Here is a 19,727-nt window from a genome sequence, read left to right as displayed (position 1 = left end):
AACTTCTCTCAGGCTTCTGGACAATATGGAGCAGAGCGATTTCCACCTTGCATATTCATTAAGTAGCCAAAGAAACAACCCAGACAATCTCAGGTTTTGTTTTTGTTTTTTAAAAAAAAACAAGTTTCAAGCCCTCATTGGCTCCATAGTTAATGCCACACTGCTGAATATGCCACTGTGCCAGTGGGGGTTTAGGTAGGGTGACCATATGAAAAGGAGGACAGGGCTCCTGTATCTTTAACAGTTGTATTGAAAAGGGAATTTCAGCAGGTGTCATTTGTACATATGGAGAACCTGGTGAAATTTCCTCTTCATCACAACAGTTAAAGCTGCAGGGTAGAAGGCTGAAAAATATTAAGGCTAAAAGAGTCGTGGAAGCAACAGCTGTTTAAACGGAGATATATAAAGAGAGAAACCAGCAGCTGCACGCGTAATGTGACATTTCGTCTTCTGAGTGCTCTGGCAATTGTTTAAAACTGCATCCCAGTGTTCTCCACCCCAATTTGAGAAGGAACAAGATGATGATGACGATGATGATGATTTATAGCCTGCCTTTTTCCCAATAATGGGACTCAAGGCGGCTTTACAAAATTAAAATTAAAACATATAAAAAGAAATATACAAAAGTTAAAAATAAAATTAAACCTGCTGTAATATTAAATCATTTAAAATACAAATGACAAAAAGCTGAAGCATAAACAGAGGTTCAGATTATTCTCCAAAGCCCTGCCGGAACAAAAACGGTTTTGCCTGCCTTTGGAAACATTGCAAGGAGAGTAGCTGAAAGGATGAGCTGAAAATTGTCATCTTGGGTTCAAATTCCCCTTTTGCCATTCACTCAGTCTTAACCCTCTTTTCTCACCCGCCACACATACGCATCCTTTTTGCTACCTATCTGCCATAACGCCGACCTACTTTGCAAGATGGTTGTAAAGATTCCCGAGAACGTCGCTCAAGGCCAACAGCACACCAAGCCATGGTTTTGACAATGACCATGGTTTTAGATCCCGGCCAGGGCTTAAGTGGCTTCACTGCTTTTGTTGACCATCTTAGTCCTTCAGCAAGCAGCCTCTCTGAATGCAGAGCAAAGAGCCTTAATGATGGTTTATCAAATCCATCCATGAGGCTAACAAGGGTTTGGTACAGATGTCTGAATGGACAAACCAAAGTTACTCCAAAAGGCCTCTGCCGTTATTCTGGCTAAAGGACATATGTGTTTTGCTGCAGGTCCCATGCCATAACGCCTTCTATTTCCAATTTCGTGAATCCCACTGCACCACAAAGGCACAAGAGAGAGATTTGGGGTATTGGTGGGGGGGGACCCTGAAAAAAATTCAAATGAGGACTGATGTATGCAGCGGCTGCGGAAAGCTGGCAACCTGTTCGGCGAGGCGTGCGCAAAGAACAAGGGAATGGAGACTGGAGACCACTTTACCAACAGAACTGGACAGGTCAGCTCAGTTCGCCATATATCTGCGTAGCAGATTCTTATGAAAGCAAAAGCCCAGCCTTCCATGAACGGCCGCGTAAGGCTGCAGATAAACATACTAAATGGTATTTTGCATTTCCATAGTGCCTTTCATCTAAGCAGTTCAAAAGAATCTTGGCACTTTGATTTTCAGAGAATAAAGAAGCAAAATGCATTTGTTTTCATTCTCCTCCCCACCCACCCCCGCCCCAGCCCGCGTTCCCAGTAACAGAGAGAGTTTCTAATAAGAAGTCTCCCAGAAGATAAACCCGAGGACAGCAGTGGCTGTCGCCGGGAGCAGAAGAACTTTTTTTAATAATCAAGGACTTTTCCCCAAAGATCTCTGGTATAGTCTTCCAGATATGCAAAAGGAGGCTGAGTTTTAAGATCTGTCACAGGCGTCCACCCTCAGTTCTATTGGCTTGCCTGCTCTGATGAATGTAATGACATAAAGACTGGGTTCGGATGACCCTATATCCAACGGTGAGTTAAATAGTCTACGGTTAGTGATTGTGTCATCTGTCGGGGTTATTTCACAGCACGGTTGGTTATTCAGCCGAAATAACCAATGCAAATAACCAACACTGTGCAGAGTTGGTTATTTGAACAACTGTTGGTTATCACGTCATGTGTTGGGCACCACTGACTATTTCGTTGCACACAGTTGGTTATTTTTGGCAACTACAGAGTCCCCTGGCAAGAGCGACCAAAGCGGTAGCTGCCACTCTAGTCCAGCCGGCAGCACTCGCAATGGCTGATGGGATACTAGCAGGAGGACTGAGGGGGCGGACGGAGGGGAGGGGCTATGTCAATCAAACACAGCGTGATCGACACTGGCCTTAATCAACACCACAATTGATTATAATCATGTTGTGGGGAGAGTACCCCCTTGATAATCAACCATGGAGTTGACTATTAACCCACCATTGACTATTGTGTTGTCCAAATGCAGCCAAGAGAGCCTGTTGGATCACACCAAATTCAGCATCCTTCATCCCAGAGGCCACCCAAAATGCTTCCAGGAAGTCCATTAGCAAAACAGGACGGCAACCACACACACACCAGCTGCTCTTCCTCAGCAACTGTTATCCACAGGTTTCTTCTGCTGAAAACAGAGGCTCCATTGAATCATAGCTAATCCCCACTGATAGATCTCTCTACCACAAATTTGCCCAATCCACTTTTAGTGCCATCTCCCCTATGGGCCATCACCACATCTTGTGGACGCCAATTTCATAGATTAACTCTGGGCTGTGTAAAGAAGTCCTTATTTTTGCCCGTCCTGGTCTTGTCGGTGTGTCAAAACTCTTTCAGCTCAAGGGCTTGATTCCATTTCAGGGCTGCATTCTACAGCCAAAGGCAAAAGGGCTTGCCACACAGTACCAGCCTATTTCAAGTTAGAACAAGTTAGAACAAGTTCAAAGAGGGCGACAAAGATGACACAGGGACTTGAGGACAGGCTAAAGGAACTTGGGATGTTCAATCTGAGGGGAGACATGTTTGCAGTGTTCCGGTACATAAAAGGGTGCCCCCAGGGAAGATGGTCAAGAACTATTTTCCATGGCAGCAGAAATTAGGTCCCAGAATAATGAGTGGGTGGGAGAAAGGGGCATGGCCATGGGAATGGGGCGTGGTCATCTGGGGAACTGTAGAAGGCTGAACGGGGACCCCCAAACCCAAGATTCTCCACCCATGTGATATTGGGCCTGTTCAGACGACACGCTAAGCCACGGTTAGGCTGCTAACCCTTTTGCAGCAAATGTTCGTTGAGCGGGTTGAAACCGTGATTATGTAGCCACCATAGTTAGGAACGGTTAGGAATGGTTCACACAACACATTAAGCCATAAAACCGTCGTGGCTTTGCGTGTCGTCTGAACAGGGACACTGTGTAACAAGGGGGGAAAACTGTACCTTATCCAAATCATGTAAAACAACAGCAACAATCCTCTATCATGTCACCCATTCAGCCTACGTTTCCCCCTAAATTAAACCTCACTTGTTTTCTTCATAAGAAAATTGCCCCAGCCCCTTTTCCGCACTTGTTCTAGCTCTATAATACCCTTTCTGAGATGGGGTGAACAGAGCTGTACGTGATACAGCGAGCGTGGCAGCAGTCCGGATTTCTAGGAGGGCACTTTCCTTTTTATGTCATCATAAAGAGGCTTTGCAGCCTTGGCTTAGGACTTGCAGAGCTTTTCAGACATTAGACACTGAATTTCATGGTCCATGAGCAACATATGCAAAATTTAGCCTCCTCTTCTATGTCAGTTCTCCGTGCGTTTTTGAATGACACCTTGTTGGTGCACTTTTCAGAGAAACAGACACTCCATGGTTATGCATGTGTTGTTGTTTTAAAGTTACAGTCAATGCCCAAAATCTGATGAATGTTGACATTCCCATGTGAATGCTGACAATTCCAGACGGATCCTGAAATTAGATATATCTATTTCTTCGCTTTTCAGACACAGATCAGTGAACGTCTGATGGTGACATTTAAGTGACAACATTTGAGTTTTCGGACATTTACATGTGAATGTCAAAGGCACGTGCATACACACACACACACACACACACACACGTACACGCTAGATAGATGACTCCAACACCCATATTATAAGATAGTGTGACTGCTCCAAGGTCACTCACACTGGGAAGGGGCCGTGGCTCAGTGGTAGAGAATCTGCTTGGCATGCAGGAGGTCCCAGGTTCGATTCCTGGCATCTCCGATTAGGGATGGAAAAATTCCTGCCTGAAACCCTAGGAAGTTGCTGCCAACCAGTGTCGACAATACTGGGTTAGATAGATCAATGGTCTGACTCAGTACAAGGTGACTTCCTATTTGGCTAGGGTGCCCTGCGGCTTAAGCAGGAATTTGAAACCAGGTCTCCTGCATTCAAGTACAGTGTTTCACTGTGTCATATCAGCTCCCCAAAAGGTAGAATGCCAAGGCTTCTCTCAGTGCTGCAGGCCTCAGACCACCCTGAGGACCCCCAGGGATGGCTGGAAAATCTTCAGTGGATTCAAATGAGTTTGGCTATCTATGAATTTCACAGCAGACCATGTTTTATTATTATTTTACTTTTGGGAGGAGAATTTGCGCAAGTGCGAATTTGCGCAAGTGCACAGAGTAACAATTTTCCCACAGCTCCCTAACAAAAATCCATTTCCATCAATGAGCAATGACAGAATGAAAGACGCCTGACCATCCGCGAAGCACAGAACCCATTTAACAAAAGCTGTACATCCTGATGGACCACTTCAAAACAAAAAAAGCATACAGTTTAATAAGACACTGGCTCAATTCAGACAACGCGTTTCTCAACGGAGGTTTAAAAACTCCACAGTGGTTTGGCTTACACCACCATTGAGAAATGTGTTGTCCATCCCACGGTGGAGTTTTTTTTAAAAAAAAATACTCCACACTGAATATCCGCACTGTGCAGAGGAGAGTGCCTACACAACTGTTGTGTTGTGTGGTGGGCTCTGTGGAGTTTTCCGTTGCGTTATGTTGCCTTTTCCCACAGACTACAGAGTTCCCTGGCAAGAGCAGCGAAAGGAGCAAGTGCCACTCTAGGAGAGCCGCTGAGATAGTTTTTGGTTTTTTTGCAGCAATGGCTAATGGGTTACCATTGGGAGGACAGGGGGAGAAACTGTCAATCAAACATCGCAATGGATTTTACGCAACTCCATGGTAGCCCACCGTCACACGACGGTGGAGTTTGAACATGTTGTGTGTGGAGTACCTCCTAAAAACTCAACCGTTGAGTAACGTATGGTCTGAACTGAGCCACTGAGACATAATGCAGTAGCAACTCTTCCTGTTCAATATATCAAAGACAAAAGGAATAAAGTTTTGAAGAAGCCCCCCTCTCCCAACACACCTATTGCCTAGGTGCCAAGGCCATACATTTCCCCCGTCCCAGCTGCCTACAAGGTAATTCCTCACCCTTCCCAAGACCAATATACACACACCTCTCCCCTCTCACACCAGAACTGGGTACATGAAACTCATTCTCTTGCATTCTTCCAAAGGGCGCCGACATTGCCCTCAAGTGCCACAATTCAAACAGCAATGGAACAGGCAGTGGCCTGCAAAGCCAGGTTATCCCAAGGTGGTGCTGAGCACATCCCCAGGTGTTATCAGTCAGGCGCCATGGTAAATAGAACGTAAGAGAGGAACTTCCCAGGGCCTGCTCCCATTCAGCGCTGGATGGAACTGTTATTCTCCATTTAAAGAAAGGAAAGGAAGTTTCTGCTGTTGTCATGCAGTTCCGAGTGGCTGTTACAAGAAGTCCGACGGTGCACCCATTGCAAAAATAAATATATATTACTTTTTTAAAAAAAATATCCCTCACTAAGGAAGCTTTGGAGCACAAAACACCACACAGAAATCTTGTCGACAAACCCCATCTGTTCCTGCTGTTACTCTAGCCGGAAAACCAGCCTCTCTTACCTTCGAGATACCCTGACAGGTTGCTCTAGAAATAGCTATGTCATCACACAGCCTCTGTTTTTTTTCTGCCCCAGCACGGGAAGGAACAGTAACGACAACGAGAAAAGAGCAGGCATTTCTCCCTTAAGTGTTTCCCTTCCCTCTTCGCTTTTTGCACGGAGGTAAGAAAACCCAACCGAAGGTCAGACCTAAGCAAAATCACTTTTAAAGTGCTGCCGTTGCAAAGTCTCCAACATCGTCAACGAAAGCTCTTTTGACTTTTCCAGGGCGCGGAGGAGGGGGCGGGCACCGGGATCAATAAAAACTCTTAACGTGTCTCTCTATTCACACTAAGGATGTAGTCCTTAGCGGGCATTTTATTATTTTTTTATGAGAAACACAGGAAGCGAGTGGTGGCGGCCGGGGGGGGGGGGGGGGGAGAGAGACGCTGCTTAAAAAGTGCCGCGTCATTCTTTCTGCATATAGATGTATAAGGGCCCATCATTACTAGGCAGTATTTTACTTGCAAGCTTTCTTTCGATGACACTGTTCGAATATATTTTCAGGCTTGGGGAAAACGAGCCAGGAGTTTAGCTCAGCCAGAGCTAACACAATCTGACAGCTCTAGCAGTGATGCCTGCCAGCCCTGATTGACTGGTTGGATATATATAGACCGGAGGGAAGGAAGAAAAATTGGGTGCAGGGAGGGGGAGAAAAATGAGGACGATACTCAGTTATGCTAGTGAACTTGAGCGGGGAAGGGGGGGATACATAGGATATTGTTTGTTAGCAATGGCTAGGGTGACCGTATTTGGGAAACTCAAAGAGAGGACACCCAGAAAAGCACACAGTTCCCTACACACACACTAATGGCAGCCACCATTAGCTTGGCAGGCTTTACGGGTCCTGGAGTGGGGGACGGAAAAGCATATCATTCCCCCATTCCCCCACTGCTCAAGTCGGGTAGGGTGACCATATGAAAAGGAGGACAGGGCTCCTGTCTCTTTAACAGTTATATTGAAAAGGGAATTTCAGCAGGTGTCCTTTGTATGCATGCAGCACCTAGTGAAATTCCCTCTTCATCACAACAGTTAAAGCTGTAGGAGCTATGCTAGAGTGATCAGATACAAAGAGGGCAGGGCTCCTGCAGCTTTAACTGTTGTGATGAAGGGGGAATTTCTCCAGGTGCTGCATGCATACAAAGGACACCTGCTGAAATTCCCTTTTCCATGTAACTGTTAAAGATACAGGAGCCCTGTCCTCCTTTTCATAGGGTCACCCTACAATCGGGGCCTTTTCTATAAAGTCTGGGAATGACACGCTTTTCCTTTTAAGGCCCCGAATGGAGCAGTGGGGGTTTATTTGACGTGCCTCCGGAAAGCATGTCATCCCCCCCCCCAACCCCGCTAATGGCGGCCTTAAAGGGGAAATAGCATCATTCCCGGACATTACAGAAAATTACAGAAAATCCCCAGACACCCAGGACAGAACAAAACTCCGGGGAAATCCTAACAGTTCGTCACCTTAGCAATGGCCAATTACTTTAAAAAGTGTGTGGCATTGCAGAACATCCCTCCAGCACAGTTGTCTCTTTCCTCCCTGTGAACTCACATGCCCGTTTTATACCCAATTTGCAAGTTTTAAATTGAGGAGGGCAGAGCTCTGTGGACCGGCTCTTTCTTTGCATGCAGGAAGCTCCTGGTCCGACCCCCAACGTCAGTTATAACTGGGGTGTTGAACTTCTTTCAGTCCGAGGGCCGAATGTAATTTCAGAGAAGGTCTCAGGGGCCGCATTCAGAAGGGTTAGGTAGGGTCAAAGGCAAAAGGGGGTGGGATGAAGAAACACACCAAAGAATACTAGCCCACTTCAAGCTCTTACTGCCAGGAACTAGCCCTTAGGAGTGGGGCATTCCGACCTTATGGAATGGGGGGAAACTGCACCAAAGGCACGCTGCAATCTGCGGTCGAGGGAAAAGAGATGGGGCCAACTGGGGAATTGCAGAAGGCTGGATCGGGACCACAGGAGGAGCACATTTCATCCCCTGGCCTGAGGTTGCCCACCCCTGAGTTATAACCATCTCAGGAACAGGACTGGCCCAAGATATTTTGCAGCGTGAGGCGAGGAACCAGATTGCTTTCCTCCATTTCTGTGTACAAAAAGCCTACTGGACTGGTAGATGAACCTGTCTTTGCCACTAATGATGGGACAGCATCCCTCACTGCACCTGAAGGCAGCAGCTAATTTGGAGAGGGGGATAGAGCAGACGTCTCTCCTCCAGCCCGTTGCTGCTGGCTCCTAGCATCTGCCTATTAAGCCTAACGGTAGGGCCGGCCCTGGAAAATATCCGTCAGCCAGATAGACCAATGTGGGTGACACAGGGTAAGGGCAGCACTGCATCTTCATGTATGTTGACGTTTGGTTCTGTGGTTCAATCCACAACATCGCTCGCCAATGACAAGAAACATTGTGCTAGATGAAACCTAACAAATGATCCATTCTCTTTCCCACCAGATGCCTCTGGGAAACCCACAAGTCCCCATATAGCTGCCCTCCAGCGAATGCTAGTCAGCGTCATCCAGCCTCTGGCGCAATGGACCAACTCGGTATAAAACATCTTCACAGGCGCTGAAATGTACGGAATTTGGGAACATGTATGAAATTTCAGGCCCGGGTTCTTAATCTGACCATCCGTGGTTCTACAGGTGGCCACTTCTTTTATTTACGATTACATTTATATCCTGCCTTTTGTTGTTGTTGTTGTCATTATATGAACCTCCTCCCTTTCACTATTATCCTCTCAACAACCCTGGAGATTGGTGAGGCCCAAATTCACCTAGTGAGCTTCCATGGCCGAGCTGGGATTAGAACCTGGATCGCCCAACTCTCAGTCCAACACTGTAACCACTACACCACTAACCAATCCAGCTCTCCACTGGCCCCGGACCCTTTCTCCACGACCACCAATGGTTTGGTGCAGCTTCTCCGCCATTCCAAGCGTTTGAAATGCCTCTCCAAAGACTGACAGTAAGAGCTAAGCTAAAATAAGGTGGCCTTTTGGAATGGTCCCTTCTGAGTTCAGCCCACCCACCACTGACATGTGGCCTCCGGGAGCTTCTCTGAAACTGAATCTGGCCCTCAGGCTCAAAGACATAGAATCATAGAATAGTAGAGTTGGAAGGGGCCTATAAGGCCATCGAGACCAACCTTCTGCTCAATGCAAGAATCCACCTTAAAGCATCCCTGACAGGTAGTTGTCCAGCTGCCTCTTGAATGCTTCTAGTGTTGGAGAGCCCACGACTTCCCTAGGTCACTGATTCCATTGTCGCACTGCTCTAACAGTCAGGAAGTTTTTCCTGATGTCCAGCTGGAATCTGGCTTCCTTTAACTTGAGCCCGTTATTCCGTGTCCTGCACTCTGGGAGGATCGAGAAGAGATCCTGGCCCTCCTCTGTGGGACAACCTTTTAAGTATTTGAAAAGTGCTATCATGTCTCCCCTCAATCTTCTCTTCTCCAGGCTAAACACACCCAGTTCTTTCAGTCTCTCTTCATAGGGCTTTGCTTCCAGACCCCTGATCATCCCGGTTGCCCTCCTCTGAACACGCTCCAGCTTGTCTGCATCCTTCTTGAATTGTAGAGCCCAGAACTGGACGCAATACTCTAGATGAGGCCTAACCAGGGCCGAATAGAGAGGAACCAGTACCTCACGTGATTCGGAAGCTATACTTCTATTAATGCAGCACAAAACAGCATTTGCCTTTCTTGCAGCCATATCGCACAGTTGCCTCATATTCAGCTTGCGATCTACAACAATTCCAAGATCCTTCTCGTTGGTAGTATTGCTGAGCCAAGTATCCCCCCCTCTCCGCCATCTGCAGCCCTGCTTTAGATGCTGTCCATTTGCTGTCGTGCGTCCGACGTGGTACTATCGCAGCCACGCTATCCCATCGGCCTGCCCTCTTGGGTCACCTAACAACATATACCAGTGTTTTGTTTCGTTTTTTAAATCCCGCTAACTTAGGGGTCATTCATAAATTCCGTCACACATCGTGCCGCAAGAGGAGGTAAGCGACGTTGTGACAACTGGTAACAAGGTGTGTGGGGGGAGGTATTGCATGCACGAAATGCAAGGCTTCCCCAGCACCATCATTTAGGACATCATTATCTCTCTCGTCGGCATTTGGCACTCTTTGCTCTCCCACTATTTTCTTTCCACCTCCCACTTGGCTCAGTCTTTTCCTGTTCCTGGCGGTTCTGCCATTGCACTTATTACGGGCTATTTTCAATGCCTCTGTGCTTTCCTCCGCTTCTACTCCCTGGCTGCCCTCACTCCTGCATTTTAAGAGCCTAATTTCTTTCCCTGCATAATGTCAGGATCTCTACGCACACACCTCTCTGGCTGGCCGCATGGGAGACATGTACAAATATAAGTATAAGTGTTACTTATTTTTACTGAAGCAGGTGTGTCTGTTAATAAAAAGACCATCCTTGCGTGCCGCAAAAGGACATTTTGGGGTAGTTGTTGTGTACGGGGGCAGAGCACTATGGTGCAGGAGGAGGAAGGAGACGTAAGGATGATCAGGGGTCTGGAAACAAAGCCCTATGAAGAGAGACTGAAAGAACTGGACATGTTTAGCCTGGAGAAGAGAAGATTGAGGGGAGACATGATAGCCCTCTTCAAATACTTAAAAGGTTGTCACTCAAAGGAGGGCCAGGATCTCTTCTCCATCCTCCCAGAGTGCAGGACACGGAATAACAGGCTCAAGTTAAAGGAAGCCAGATTCCGGCTGGACATCAGGAAAAACTTCCTGACTGTTAGAGCAGTACGACAATGGAACCAGTTACCTAGGGAGATTGTGGGCTCTCCCACACTAGAGGCATTCAAGAGGCAGCTGGACAACCATCTGCCAGGGATGCTTTAGGGTGGATTCCTGCACTGAGCAGGGGGTTGGACTCGATGGCCTTGTAGGCCCCTTCCAACTCTACTATTCCATGGTTCTAAAAAGTGCTGCTTTAAGCTGCCAATATATTTAGGGACTTTCTCTCCCACAATAGGAGAGAAACAACCCACCCACCCACACACACACACGCACACACACTCACAATGTAGAATCCAATACCTACACCTGCAATTCATACATTTTGCTCACCATCCTGCACTTTGTTTATAAAGGGAGGCATAGAAATATCTGAAATAAATAAATGGGTTTTGTTCCCCCCCCCCAACTAGTTTGACCACTTTTTAGTAGGTTTGCACCTGGCCTTTGACCACACAGAAGACATTAAAACTGCAGAGCCATGGAGCACATGGAATATTCTCCCACAGAATAGGAGGAGCATTGTATCATTCTATTATTATTATTTAAAATCATTAATACTTATACCAATACTACCAACTGCAATAGTAGTAACTGCATATTTAGAACCTGGCTTCTTTTATAAAGAAAAGCAACGCAGCTTTCAAAAACAGAAACAACCCGATACGCCATATAAAACAGTGGCCCTGTTCAGAAGACACGCTAAGCCACGGTGGTTAACAGTTTTGAGCTAAACGTGATGGCTCAGCGTGTCGGGTGACCCATTCCTAACCATGGTGGCTACATAACCACAGTTTAAGCATGCTCACTAGCCATTTGCTGCGAAAGGGTTAGCGGCCTAACCGTGGCTTAGCATGCTGCCTGAACAGGCCCAATAACAGCCCATTCAACCCAGCATACCGCTATAACCCAAACAAGCAAAGCAGTGTAGAATGAGGAGACGCAAGACCCGTTCCTCAGTTCCTCAGTGGCCTGATTAAAAAGCCAGGTTTCACCATACAGCAAAAAATGACCAACGAAGCCTAGGGAGGGCATCCCATAATACAGATGCCACAACCCAGAAGTCCCCATATTTCACATCCACCCAGTTGCAGAAGGCCTCAGGTCCGATCCCTGGTAGAAAAGAATCCTGCCTAAAACCCTGGAAAGCCACTGCCAGTCAGTGTCGACAATACTGGATTAGATGGACCAATGGTCTGACTCCATATAAGGCTGCTTCCAATGTCTTTGGCATAATGGGCGTCTGGCCAAGGGAAGCAGAAAGAGACCTCCCGACCATCCACAACTGCGTACTGGGGCTCAAGTTTTAATCCAACTTATTGCAAACGTTTTCGCAAGGCGGACGCCAGCTTAAAATGTAAAGATTTCGAAGAAAACAACACACAGTCTTCACACACACTGGCAGATTAGAGCCCGAGAACCTTAATTTATCAATTAGACACCATCTGCAGATTGTGCTCCTTGAAATAATTGTCGAATCTGACAATGCACTGCTGCTTTTAGAAAGTTTCAGCCAGCTTTGCTTCCATTTAATTAAATTTCTGCACTTAACTTTGATTGTGCTGAAGGCACCGCTGCTTTGCCCAGATTGAGTTTCCTCGCCACCTGCTGTGTTCTATCTAGCCACGATTCCACAGTTATGGCAAAAATTATGTTTCATTTCTCCCCGCCCCCCCCCCCCGCAGCAAGAAAACTAGCTTGCCTTTGCTCCCACCCCCACCTCCTTTCATAAAAAAAATACTATGATGGAACAAGTCCAGAGCTCAGGCTTAAGGGTAGAGCAGAAGGTCTGGGTTCAATCCCAGAGGCTTGTGACTCCATTCTGGGTTTTGCAGTCTCAAACAAGCAGCCAAAAAAGGAGATTTATCAAGCACCTCCCAAGCCTTCCCACATGGGTTGTTTCTGCCCCAGACTTTTGACTTTGACCCCCACCCACCACTGAACCGTGGCCGTGAGGGCTCCTTCGAAATTGAACACCCAGGCTTGGAGGGTCTGAATTTGTCTATGGAAGCCTTGTAGCAAGGATAAAGACAGAAATTTTCTCTCCTGAGGAATCTCTGGTGGAAGAAAAGCGGATCTTCATGTTTTCAATATGGTTCAACTTGAAGTAGGAGAAAAGCTGGGTACCTACTGGCCAGTGCCCGTGACATCAACGTTACACTTCTCTTCCTCCACCCTTCTCAAATCTCAAGTATTTAAATGTTTGCGAATGGGTGTTTGGTTGGTTGTTGTAAGAAAAAGAGAGCATCAGCTATGCAGCTGATGATGATGATGATGATACAGAAATGTACACACGTGCCACTTTTTAAAAAAGATAGATGTAAAAGGAATAAAGAAAGATGTAGGGTTAATATGCCATCTTGGCAAGGAGAATGACGCAGTGCTTTAATGTGTAATTTGCAGGTGCTCCTTTCCGTAATGCAATTTGCAAACTTAGTTCATTGAAGAATCCTCATTGGCTAACCCCTGAATTCTACATCTGCCTTCACCCTTAGCCACTCACAGGATGACGATTCCTCTAGGACACACAGGCAAAGCAAGCGCGGGGGCTGATAAACTGTGTTGTATTTATCTGCAAGGTTCACCGAAGAAAGCAAGGCATGCCCTGAAGCAGATATAGCGGATGCTGCTGTATTATATTGCTGAAGCTATGCTTTAAATAAAAGATACACCTTTTGCCGTGGACGGTAGTAACTAGCAAATATTTATGTAGCATTTGACACGCGAAGTTCATGGTTCAAAAGGCAGGAGAGGTTGCCTACGTTTCCAGAATGGTACCGCCATAGGTTGCTTTTAGCTTTATAGGCTGTTTACTGAAGTCAGGTAGTTAAACCGCCCCAAAATCAATAAGCATTTAGGCAAGTTCCTAAAAATAAAATCTGTATTCTAGCCTTTCAGGTATGAGATAGTTCCTTCCCATGGCATACAGCATGAAAAGGACTGGCGGCGAGTTTTTGCATGGAACAAAAGAGCCCCCGCACATTTCTGCAACACTCTCCAAGAAAGCATTATGTGGGCATAACAATGGTGACACATGAAACAAAGAAGGCATTTGGACCACATCCATGGCCGACGGAAGCATACCAGCTCATCGCCAACTCACACAAACCCCTCAACGTGTGAGCAAGAGGCAGGGGTATCCACGCAGAAAGTCCGCAAGCAGATCACCAAACACCTTTTTCTTGTCCTAAAAGCAGTGGGAGAGGGTGGCAGGTTCCCAGTTGACTTGAATCCAGGGGAGACCTCTTTGGAGGAGAAAGACTGGGATTCTCCCACAAACCCAACTCTCAAAGACTCCATGGGGCTGCCTGAAGAGCCCTAAGGATGATTCCCCTGGGACCTCGAAGAACCCCACCGACCCATCCCAAGCCTGCCTGCCTTCCCGACTCTTCCCACAATCCCGTGGCTCTTCAGAGTACCAGCAGAAGTGAACCAGGTAAGCGTCTCAGAGTCACTGTCCATCTAGTCCAGCACTCGGTACACACAGCTGTCGACCAGGAACCAGCAAAGCAGGGCAGAAGTGCAACAGCACCCTTCCACCCATGTTCCCCAGCAACGGGCGCACACAGGCTTACTGACTCAGATACTGAGGTAGCACATAGCCATCAAGACGAGTAGCCATTGATAGCCTTCTCCTCCAGGAATTTTTCCAACCCCCTTTTAAAGCCAACCAAATTGGTGGCCATCACTACCTCTTGTGGTAGTGAATTCCATAGTAGAACTCTGCGCTGTGTGAAGAAGTCCTTCCTTTGATCTGTCCTGAATCTCCCACCAACCAGCTTCGTGGGATTATGACCCTCAGGTAGACCTGAGCCCACTTGGTCAGAAACACAAAGTGGATGTATACATCTAGATACTGCAAGTATATGCAGACGACTCTTTTTGCATAAAAACTGCTGCTCACCAGCAACAGAAATGCAAACATTGGGACCAGACCATGAAAAAGACCCCAAAGTCCTCCTACTTAACCAGGCAACACTAGTACAGGTCCTAGTAAGACCAGCCACGATATTGTTCACCTGCTCGTCTTCCGTTGCGGTGATATATGCTATCATCTGCCAGTAATGCCCTTCTGTGCTCTTCACAAGCGGGGCAGCAGTCTCTGCGCAAAATAATAAATGGGCACTCATCTGACATCAGAAATGGCAATATTCAGAAACTAGAAGGAAAACATTTCAACTGTCCTGTTCTGGGCCAGGCTGAAGTCCACAGGGCTCAAAACCAGGCAGCTAGTAGCAGCACAGCAAGGAGTCAAGGTAGAACATTACAGCACCCAGGAGAGCTCCTATTTATTTATTTATTTATTTATTTATTTATTTATTTCATTTTTATACCACCCAATAGCCGAAGCTCTGTGGGCGGTTCTCCTAGTGAGCAACTTGTTCCCACGAAGTCTGAGGCCAAACTGAAGCCTTTTATGCTATGGTCCCAGACTCCACCCTTTCCCTCAGACTGGAAGTCTGAAAGAGACAGGACTCTGGCCGGTAGCCTAGCGCTCCTCCATCTCTCCAAGAGATTGTGTCTGGCACATTGTCAACTTTGGTGCATTGGATCCCAGGGATGTAGACGAGGGTGCTGGTCCACTCCGGGGGTCTCTGGAGGCTCTGCAGTGGCGCTCGGTCTTGGAGTGTCCTCTGTTGGCAACACTGGAACTTCGGCATCAGAGTCCATGTCACTGCTGGACTCCTGGGTCATGAAATCAACCTCCCAGGACACTTCGTTGGGGACCTAAGGTGGCCATGCCTGAACTCCAGTGTGAAACTGCTGAATCAACTTATCAAGAAGTTCAGTGCCATCACTTGTAGCCTGAATCAAGATAATGTTTTTTTGAACTCACTACACAAGTTAATTAGCTTACCAAGGCCAGGATACTTGTGTTATCATCATCAGTGCATTATGTATTGTATGGTTACTGTCACTGTTTTACATTCATCTAAGCTTTAACACAATTATCAGTCTGTATTTCATTTCTCTGACCTTGCTGCTAACATTCCTCTGGGCATGGCTACACTTCCCAGCGAGCTGGGAGGGAGGGGGGAGGATCTCGTGAGAGATCCTGATAGCGAGATCCTCTCCTGATGTCCAGGGAGGAAGGTGAACGTCGCGCCCGCCTTTTATTTATTTTTTAAGAATACAGGAGTAAAAAAAAAAGGCCCGACCTGGCTCCCCACCCCATCCCTAATGGTCCTCGACTCTTCCCATCCTGGCTCCTTCCCTCATTTGACCCCTGCTACTCGCAGGGAAGAGGGAAGAAGCCGGGACAGCCGGCCACACCACCCGCAGTTCTCGGGATCATCCCGGGACCACTGGAAAAAAAAACGAGAAAAAAGGGTATGGCGATATCTCGGGAAAATGCAGGGATCGTCCCTCCCTACTCCCGGGATCCCCTGTGCATCATGTGGACGCCCAAGGATGATCCTGGGACGATCCCCAGGAAATCGCCCGGTGTAGAACTGCCCTCTGTCTTTCTCTACACCCATGTGTAACCTGTGAACTCAGGTTAACATACCGCAAAACTCATGAAGTGGACTCTAGGCCACAAACACTTCATGCCATAAGAAATATGTTTGTCTTTCAGGTGCCCCAAGACTCCTTTGTTGTTTTTGCAGGAAACGGGACCTTGGGTTAGATGTAACTTTAGTCTAATCCAGGGAGACTCCTCTTATGAGTCTACACACAGGGGAGAAAATAAGAATTGTGGTTGGGGTTTCCTTTTCGTTTTGCTTTTACAGAGAGAGGCCCAACGGTCAAGCAATGCAAGGGATGGCAATAGGGGTGTTGCCTGTACAATGCTGAGCGCAAACGAAGACACGACCCAATCAAACGAAGATGAGCCCCAATCAGCGCAAGGTCTCTGTCTCTTGGGCTCCCAAGCAAACGAAATTCAGGTCTACGATGAGCAGCATGTCCCATCCTCCCAACCAGTGCCCCAAAGTCCTTGGCCCCCAACGGTAGAACTGCCAATCTCGCAGAAGGGTCAATTATATTACAAGAAGGAGAAGCTACAGAGACAGGCACATGTCTTGACTTCCAAACCTGCCCTGAATTAACTTTTAATATGGAACAGAATGTCACATTCGCTTCTCTCCATAATCTAAAAATTTCCTCTTTATGCTGCAGCGATAAAGGGGAGTATTTAAAAATTAAACAGAGCTTAGGGAGGGGTGGTGTGGCGGTGGTGGAATCGTGAGAGGATATATTTCGTGTCCACATGACTCAACACTTTAAAGGCTTTTTTAAAAAATACGTGCTCGCAGGGTAATAGGAGAAGGCGAATAGCGCTTATATGTGGTGGGGGTATTTTATGACGGAAAATACCAGTGGAGGTTGGTGGCTTCTATGTCAGTGGGGCAGTGAATCTAGCCTGGATTTCAGTCGGAACTCTAAAGGAGTTCTCTAAAGTGATAAGCCTATTTCAAGGGCAGAGTTTAACACCTTGGATTGCTCCTTTAGAGTTCTGAGTAAGCCCGGAGCGGATTCACTGCCCCATTAACATCAGAGCCACCAACCTCCACTGGAATATGCTATCTTCCTCTATACTAAGTCAGGCCACTGGCCAGTCTGGCTCTGTATTGTTTGCACCTGGGTTGGGCAATGTGTGTCCTTCCAGATGTTGTTTGGACTGCAGTTCCCATCACATTGGCTCCATGGCTGGGGCTGATCCAACAATATTAACTAATCTTTGCAAACCACTCAGAAAGCTTTGGCTATGGGGTGGTATAGAAATGTAATAAACCGCCATCATCATCATCTGGACAGACACCTGTGGTCTACACTGATTGGAGCAATAGTTTCACAGGTATTTCATCGAATCATAGAACAGCAGAGTTGGAAGGGGCCTACAAGGCCATCGAGTCCAACCCCCTGCTCAATGCAGGAATCCACCCTAAAGCATCCCTGACAGATGGCTGTCCAGCTGCCTCTTGAAGGCCTCTAGTGTGGGGGAGCCCACAACCTCCCTAGGTAACTGATTCCATTGTCATACAGCTCTAACAGTCAGGAAGTTTTTCCTGATGTCCAGCTGGAATCTGGCTTCCTTTAACTTGAGCCCGTTATTCCGCGTCCTGCACTCTGGGAGGATTGAGAAAAGATCCTGGCCCTCCTCTGTGGGACAACCTTTCAAGTATTTGAAGAGTGCTATCATGTCTCCCCTCAATCTTCTCTTCTCCAGGCTAAACATGCCAAGGTCTTTCAGTCTGTCTTCATAGGGCTTTGTTTCCAGACCCCTGATCATCCTGGTTGCCCTCCTCTGAACACGCTATTTAGGCAGGATACTTTCCTAGCCCTACCTGAAGATGACAGGAATCGAACCTGGTACCTTCCACACTCAAACCATGCACTCTGTAACTGAGCTATAGTCCTTGCTATAGCTAGCAAGGCAGGTTGGCTATAGCCTGGTTGGCTAGCACCTGTAGCCAAAGACCTTGCCAGCAAGGCAAGGAATGTTGGAGACTCAAGACACAAGAACTATGAAGAACATGCCAGGAATGTGGGCAGAGTGTGCAGATTTATTTTGGCTCATGGCAAAGTAGTTGTATGTTTGTCCAGCTTACACTAAACTCACCCTTTCCAAACTTTGCAATGGCACAGTAAATCTCTTGACACGTAGGAAGGGAGTGTTGGTGTACAGTGAAACAGTCTCGCCACCACTTTTATTGTGATTCTAAATACTGTGCATCTTTCGTCCTGATGGTTTTATGCTACTTCCTGTATCAGAGGTGGTATGCCAATGTACACCAGCTGCTGGGGAGCATGGGTGGGAGGGTACCGTTGCACTCATGTCCTGCTTGCGGGTTTCCCGTGGGCCCCTGGTTGGCCCCTGTGTGAACAGAGTGCTGGACTAGATGGACCCTTGGTCTGATCCAGCAGGGCTCTTCTGACTGTTAGAGCAGAACGACAATGGAACCAGTTAGCTAGGGAGGTTGTGGGCTCTCCCACACTAGAGGCCTTCAAGAGGCAGCTGGACAACCATCTGTCAGGGATGCTTTAGGGTGGATTCCTGCATTGAGCAGGGGGTTGGACTTGATGGCCTTATAGCCCCCTTTCAACGCTACTATTCTATTAACCTACCTGGTGTTGCCCAGGTCCTTGAATAGCAATGATCTCTGTAGTCCATTCTGCTCCCCAACTGACCCGAGAGCATTTTGAAATGAAAAGGAGCAACTGGCAATTCAGCTGGAATTCAGAGCATTGTTGTGTAAGCCTGATTGTGACCTCAGAGATTCATACATGTCTTTATTTTAAAGGGATACACCATTTCCCCCCCTCTGCAGTTTACCAACATGAAATAAAAATCTGTCAGGGATGCTTTAGGGTGGATTCCTGCACTGAGCAGGGGGTTGGACTCGATGGCCTTGCAGGCCCCTTCCAACTCTGCTATTCTATGATTCTATGTGCTGACGTTAAGGCACTTTTGAAGGTGGGGATTGAGGCACAGGCCTCCCACTCCTCACTCAACATTCCCAAACAGCCCTCTGAGAAAACCAGTCACCGATCAGAGCTCTAACTCTGCCACTTTGCATACTGCGTACCAGTTCTAACTAAGCAAATACCCTCATCCCAAGACGCTAAGCCGCAACGAGCAATTGAATCACACTCGTCTAGAAGCGTGAATGAAAATAAACCCGGCTCGCCAGGGCTAAGCAAGGCGCGTCCTGCTCCCTCCGCGATAGAACCGATTTCGTCAGGCGGCAGGGATCGCCAGCAATGCGCTCAAACGCCACTGCTCTGGCCGAGCTGCCCCCCCCCCCCCCCCGGAACGCCACTCGTGAGCTGTGCATCCTGCGTTTTTCAGCCGCGGCATCTAAATGTGAAGTAAGCCTTTTGTTAATGGGCGTCCTCAGATGGAGCTTGGAGGAAGGTGGCAGCATTAATAATGACCCTTTTGTACAACTCAACACAGCTGCTGCCATCTGCAGCCATCTCTGCAGACTCCAAATTTAATCTGACAAGCTCTTTTCGCTTCCCTCCCACGGCAGTCTGGTTTTATTGTCATGCCCGATTCTGATCGG

General features: G+C 47.4%; 1 protein-coding gene and 1 non-coding gene across 16 annotated transcripts in view; one reads left to right on the top strand and one right to left on the bottom strand.

Moving 5' to 3' along the window:
* MSI2 (musashi RNA binding protein 2) overlaps positions 1 to 19,727 on the bottom strand; it is a 529,178-nt gene that overhangs the window by 406,436 nt on the left and 103,015 nt on the right. The gene's annotated exons all lie outside the window — the stretch shown is intronic.
* Positions 4,127 to 4,195, top strand: TRNAA-GGC (transfer RNA alanine (anticodon GGC)). The gene has a single exon. It is a non-coding gene; the product is annotated as a tRNA-Ala (tRNA).

The sequence above is a fragment of the Elgaria multicarinata genome, chromosome 22, assembly GCF_023053635.1.
Source record: "Elgaria multicarinata webbii isolate HBS135686 ecotype San Diego chromosome 22, rElgMul1.1.pri, whole genome shotgun sequence".
In the NCBI taxonomy this organism is placed as follows: domain Eukaryota; kingdom Metazoa; phylum Chordata; class Lepidosauria; order Squamata; family Anguidae; genus Elgaria; species Elgaria multicarinata.
The sequence above is the reverse complement of the archived record's forward strand: the minus strand, read 5'-3'. Positions and strand labels throughout refer to the sequence as shown.